Below are 7,424 nucleotides of genomic sequence, written 5' to 3' on the forward strand. Positions count from 1 at the left end.
ATATAAGTTATAATTAAATAGTGTTAATCCCATTTGTGATGCTTGTGTTTTAGTCCCTCAATGGCCCTCCTTATGTAAGGATGACAGTGTTTATAGAAGCATAGTAATACTTTAGATAAAGGAGTAGATATTCTTGATTATGAAAATATTGGTGCGATTGATCGAGATAAGGTTGTAGGTGAAGAGGGAATTGGAAGATAAGCTTTTGTTAGTGAAATATTTAGGATGGAAATATGTGGTGAAAATCTTGGTGAGAGTGATTGAAGTTTCTGGGATTTTAGTAGGCAGATCCATAAAGTAGGTGTACTAAAGATAGGCTTGAATGTTGTGATTAATGAATACATATACCAATGTGCTATATGGTTAGTAATCTTTGACCTAAGACCTAAGGTTGTTTGATAATAGAAATAAGGTGAAGTAAAATTCTTAAAGGGATGTAGAGTATAGGGTCCTATAGGTTAAGCTAGCACCTTTTTACTCAATGTTAGGCTTCAACATGGAATTAAAATGTTGTGGGACTCAAAATCTTTTAGTTAGGTGTGATGTTGAGGAATTATAAGTTGAAAATAATGAATTGTGTTGTTTGTGGTAGAATGCATAGTTTAGGAGTGTTGTTAAATTTAAGGGCTATTTTGTCGTATCATGTAAAATGGAGAGTACCTCTATTCCTATGTCGTATGAAATCTTATTTCATGTTTAGTATCAGTGTAGATCAATAACCAAGGTCACTAAATAAAAGAATGCCTTATGTTGTGATGATTATGATCCATAGAACTCATGTGCGATGTCATCTCTATGTCAATTCTCATTATCTCATGCTTCGTGCTAATATAATTCACTAGGGGTTATCATAAAACTCCTTTGATACCTTTGCATGTTTTGTTGAGGGAATTCCTTATGTGTAGTTAATTTCTTTATTCCATATTTTTAGAGCTTCCACAAGTTTCTATCCATCATTCGAGGACGAATGATCCCAAGGGGGAGATAATGTAATACCCCCACATTATTGGGCTAAAGTTTGACCTTCTTTACTATGTATATAGACTCGAACCTAATGGTTTCTACTTTGAAATAAGTGTGAATAATAATTCTTTATAGTGGAAACATCTTCGGAGATGGATTGAATTCATAAATATCTCCTAACTCAAAGTTAAGTTAAGCACTTACCTATCTATTGAATTTTAGTACACAATATTTCTTAGGTAAATTTCCAACGGCCATTACTCCTATAATATAATGAGTTATGTGCCCCATTATATATCAAGTTAAAGCCCTTTGAGTCATCTTTTTAATGAAACTGACCGTTCATAAATCCATGCTCAAAATCAATTGTTATGAGTATCTTATCGAGACACTATCGGGGGTGTGCGATTGGGTCGCTAGGCAATGTTGGTGCATCATGTTTAGGGTTGTGAGGCGAAGATTTTACTATGTATTTGGGTTTGAGGCGTAACATTCTTTCCTAGTTGTTAGAACACATTTTCCCATTAAATCAATGGCAAAATGACCCTTTCACCCCCCTCCCCCACCCCATAACTCCCCCAATCCGTCATATAAACCTAAATCCATCCTCAAACAAATTAAAAGCCATAAACCCTCATTCTCTTCCTTAAAAAAACATCAAGAAGGGAATTTGCAATTCTAAAGCTAGTACATTTCAAACTCAAGGTTATTATTTGATGTTTCTCCATCTAAAAGTATGTGGGACTATCCTAACTCTCATTTTAAAAATGTATATGTATGTATATGTAATGGGTTTTGAAAATTGTTTGAAGAGCATGCATCATGAACTCTTTTTTGATGAAATTAGGTATTTACTATGGGGATTTCACCTAAACTAGAGTTAGAATCCTATGCATATATGTTATGAGTTTCAAGAAGTGATTGAGAGCATGATTTATAAAATTCCACTCTCATCATGAAAATTATTTTTTGACGTATTATAGGCTATTCAAATGGATGATTAAAAGCTTGAGTTTAAATGTTTTGCTATCGCTTATGGATTGTTATTGCTTTATGACCAAAATTAGAGTGTTAGTGAAATGGACAAGAATAAGCAATACCACAAACAATAGAAAACCAGAAGAAAACACAGATTTTACGTGGAAACCCTTGATGAAAAAAACCACGGGTAGAGGAGGAGGAAATTCACTATAATGGAGAGAAATACAGGGACGAGATGAAATTCTCAATGACGTATGATAAAACCACCAAAAATAACACTAAATTGTACTTATATAATACGAGAGTACAAATAAATCCTATGCCTATAAACATACAAGTCCATCATGGCCCAATCCCTCTGCTACAACCACAGATCCCCTAAAAAATCTCAAACATGGGTTGCATGACAAATTTTTCAGGGTTGAATAAAAAAAATTTGGGTCAATGTGCTTCATCCTATCGTGAAACATCTGATCTTTTGTAAAGAATATAACACTGTAACTGTCGCAAAAGATCTTAGTAATCTGTAAGTCCTTGCTAAGTTCACTAGGAAGACCTTTCAACTAAATAACTTCCTTACAAACCTCTGTAATAGCCATGTACTCTACCTTGGTAGTTGACGTAGCAACCGTAGTCTATAAAGTAGCTTTCCAACTAAAAGCACAAACACCAATGGTGAAAATATAGCCTTTAAGGGATCTACTCTTGTAAAGGTCTCCAATACTTGATCACTCCATCTCTATTTTTCCCACACTGCAAACAAATATCTATATAACCATGCAAGTATCTGAAACTCCACTGAACTGCTTTCCAATGTTCTTTCCAAGGATTGCCATGTATCTGCTAATGTCATTGACTCAATGATTAATTTGGTTCAGAACACAACATCGCGTATATAAAAAACCCAATGACACTAGACTATGGAACTTGAGTTATGTAGTCACGTTCATCATCTGTCTTTAGAGATAACATGGCAGAGAGGCTGAAATGAGCTGCCAATGGAGTACTAATAGGTTTGGTATTTTGCACATTTAACCTGAGAAACACTTTCACAATATCTCTTCTATGACTCTAGTATAACTTACACTTCTCTCTATCCCTCAAAATTAAATGCCAAGGATATTGTTTGCTGCTCCTAGATCCTTCATATCAAACTTCTTACTTTGTTGGACTTTGACTTTTATTCTCTCTCATATCATTTTCTACTATCAACATATCATCAATATACAAGAAAAGATACACGACCATACCATCACTTATCTCTTTAAAATAGATATAGCTATCATAACTACTCCTCCAGAATATTTGAGAACTCATAAAAGAGTCAAACCTCTTATACCACTGTCTAGGCGACTATTTTAAGCCATAAAGGAACTTTTTCTACAAACATACACAGTCCTCCTTTCCTGACACTATAAAACCTTCTGGTTGTTGAATATAGATGTCCTCCTCAAGTCCTCCATGTAAGAATGCAATTTTGACATCCAACTGCTCAAGCTCAAGATTGTTCTTGGCCATAATACCAAGTAAGGTTTGAATCGAACGATGCTTTACAACTGGAGAAAACATATCTATGAAGTCAACACCAAGAACCTAATTGTAACCATTAGCAACTAGTCTTGCTTTGTACCTAGCATTTTCAACTCTTTATGTTCCTGTAGACACCCAATTTTGTCCCTCTCAAAACCCAATTCATCCATTTTACCTCACGTTATCATACACCCTCACCCATGTGATTACACTCTACAAAAATACAAAATAAATTAATAACCCTTATCAAATCTCTAACAAATTTTATCTTATTTTAATCATCCTAACAACCTACCCTTATCTCACCCACTACCCATACCTTACCCATGTGACCCTCTAATCTACTATTTTATTGACGCATCTCAAATATACATACACCAGCACAATATACTAGGGGCCCATAACTAACAAATTTTCACACACAATATATACACAGATTACTCAATCACCAAAAAAAGGAGGACCCCTGACCATTTCCATTTTCACATACCCATATACAATCTCATAATACACATAGAGAACATGGGGTATTCTTTTTCTTTCCATCACAAAACACATACAGCGACACCGACCATCGCATATACACTGTAGACACACATTACTCCTTACTGAAGACGTACATACATCAGTGAGTAAGAGAGAAATAAGTAAAGAGAAAGGGAGGGAGAGAGAGGAAGTTGAGTGAAATGAGAGAGAGAAAAGTAGTAAGATCCAGCAAGTAACCCCTTTTTCCAGTGGGTTCTCATCGAAAATAGTACAGACACCAGGTTGTGCCAAGTTTCTCGTTACCACAAGGGTCACTGAAATTCTAGCAAGGTAAGAATAGTTTGTCCAGCTCTGTTTCAATCCAAATCCGACTTGAAATAGTCGAGTTTAACTTGTTTCTATTTGATTTCGGTGACATCCATTGTAAGATGGTAAAAAGTGGCAATTCGGGGGGTCCGTATCGATGTTGTTTCGGTTTGTTTAAATCTATATGGTTGATTTTTATATATTCTGCGTTGGAGTTGGAGTTGTCGAGGTTCAAATTGAGTATTTCGGATATGGATTCTACCAGATTTTATGAGAATAATATGTTAATTTTGAAAGCAGCATTGAGGTTTAATTCTATCTTTTTTCCCTTTAATTTTTACGTGAATATGGATGATTTATTGTTTGACATGCTTGAATTTTTACTTTGTGTTGGTTGATGTTGGATTTGAATGTGGAAATTTGGATTGATAGTCAAAGAATTGATTAATTATATCGAAAATTAATGTAGGAAGGGATTGGTCTCGATAAAAGTAAATTTTGATTCGTTGATGATGTTGAATGTGATAGAATTATGTTAGGTTAAGCTGGGTAGGCAAATAGTAGGCTCTGGTAGGAAAATTTAGAACTTTTGAATTGTGTGAGTGTTTGGAATGTTTGTGGAATGGTTTGTCTTTCTTACCTTTGAAAATGTATTCATTTAGTCGGGAAATGCCACGAGACATATTGTATTTATTCACCGGGGAATTCCCCGACTTATTATATTGGCGGAAGACATTCGTGATGAAGGCCCAAGGAAACGGGTAAAGAATTGGAGTGTAGTTTAGGATTAGTTCAGGTTTACTTTTCAGTACCTTTTTTATTTCGGGTTGTAATAATTGAACTGGACACTATAATTTTAGATTTGTTTTGTTTGTTTGTTTGTTTGATTGTTTTGTGTGTTTTTGTGTGGTTTATACATTCGTAATGTCAAATTAGCTGATAGGCTCCACCAAGAGACCGTTGTTGAACCACGAGATTGAGGGATGCCTAACACCTTTGTAATACCCCACATGTTTCTAAGCTAGGAAGTGAATAAGTATTCCTACATATGAAATCTACTATCCTGTGATTCATATTTGAGTACATGACTTACAATGAATATCCTAGTGATAGGATAGCTTATAATGCATTAAGAATGTTTATATGAGTCACTTAAGGTAATACAAGCTAAGAGATTTTTGAATCCATCAAGTTTTAGTGTTTGATTTTGCAAGGTTTATATTTGAACTAGCATAACTTGATGTTAATGTGGTATTTTGTCTTATTTATACCCACCAAATTGTATAGAATCGAATTATCTTTCCAAGGATAACAATTTAGCCTTAATCTAATACCCAAGCAAAAAGTTATACCCATTTTCGTGAGAGACAGTAAGAATAGGCGATTGGTTAGGCGTCGCCCAACCAAACATAGGCGATTGGTTAGGTGCCGCCCAACCTAGCTTAGGCAATCACTTGGGCGCGGCCTAAGTCAGTTCCAGGTGTCGAAAACACTCCGTTTTGAGTTATTTTAAGGGGAATTAAGTCACATCCCTAAACTTAACCCTATAAAATATATAGCTTCTAAACATATTACAACCCTATTATCATCTCAAAGCTCATCATCCAAGAGCACTAAAAGAGAAAAACGACTAGGGTTGCGTAACTAGGTATGCGTAAGTTAATTTATGGACTCTTTTCGTCCATGAAGATCAAGAACCATCTTCTAAATTTTGTATTATGATGTTTATATTGTTGGTGGTTGATATTCATATGGTTGGAGTTTGATGATGTCTAAGATGGGATCTTTGTATTTTTATTGTGAGGATATGGTGGTATTTAACGTATAAATATGTGAAATTGGTGGTTGAATATTTGTAATTTTGATAAATCCACCCATGCCTAAGATGTGAATGTAAGGTGTTTGTGAAAATACCTAAGCGAATAGAAATCATGCTTTTATGACATAATAAGTCCTAAATGACTATTCCATGTTCTAAGTTTATGTTCAACGTGATCCCGTGCTATTGTCTTGAATTAAAGAAGTTGTACGAGATGCTCATGATATTGTTACAATATGGAATGACCATGTTATTGAAGCCATGCAAGTATATACATATTGTGTGCATTCCCGATCATATGATAGTTTGTTGAGAATTATTCTTATTATGAAAGCCTTACTTATGATATTGTGAATTGTGGATTCAAATCTTGTGATCAAGTCATGTCATGTGTGTCAGTTTCCTTCTATCGAGTCCTGGGAGTGCTTGTACCTGAAAACTATTGCTGTGTGCCTAGAGCGATGTCATGTTTCACGATATCCAAACTCAAGCTATGATTCCACAGACTTCAGTCAGTCATATGACTCAAGAAAACCTTATGATCTTAGTCAGTTGTTAGATATCAGTAACATTCCGCCAATCAATAAAATTCAGTAAGATTAAGTCATGCACAGTCAGTTATTCATGTACAGTCCCTCCAGATGGGAGTAGAGGTTAGCACCGAATAAACCCAAGGATGGGAACTCACCCGCCAGTTCAGGGTGTGATTCTTAGTAGTCATTATTGTGTTCTAGAACTACGTAGCCAGTGTAGGTTGGGACATCTTAACCCATCAGATTAAGGTTGATGAGGTGGCTTAACCCATCAGTTTAGGGTTCCCACCGTTCTCATTGAGTACCCGCCAGATAAGGGTCACTCACAGGCTATCATTACCCGTGGCACGATATTGACACCCTTCTAGTTGGGGCAGAGATTGGACCCCAGCTTAGCCATAACATCATACATGGGGCATGTCAGTTAAATACTACTTCCCATAATTTCAGTATCAGTCTCCATAAATGAACTCAGGGCATTCTTCATATTTTGGTATATACAGGACTGTCAGATACAGTCGTCTATGTTATCAGTTTCAGTATCAGTCATGACAGTTATCAGTAAACTATGTATTAGCTTACAGGTCATGCTATCACGTATTCATGATCCCAGTTTCTATATATGTGTGTTTGCACTCCCACGTTCATATTACTCAGTCAATGTTGTTCATGCATGAAACCCTTTATGTTCAGCCTACCTTCCTCATATACTCAGTACTCCAGTTATACTGACGCATTTGCACTATGGTGCTTTCTTTTCATGTTACACCATAGGTTTTGAGACACAAGCTCCATCCCTGCAGTAG

Source organism: Capsicum annuum, chromosome 5 (genome assembly GCF_002878395.1).
Source record: "Capsicum annuum cultivar UCD-10X-F1 chromosome 5, UCD10Xv1.1, whole genome shotgun sequence".
Classification (NCBI taxonomy): Eukaryota; Viridiplantae; Streptophyta; class Magnoliopsida; order Solanales; family Solanaceae; genus Capsicum; species Capsicum annuum.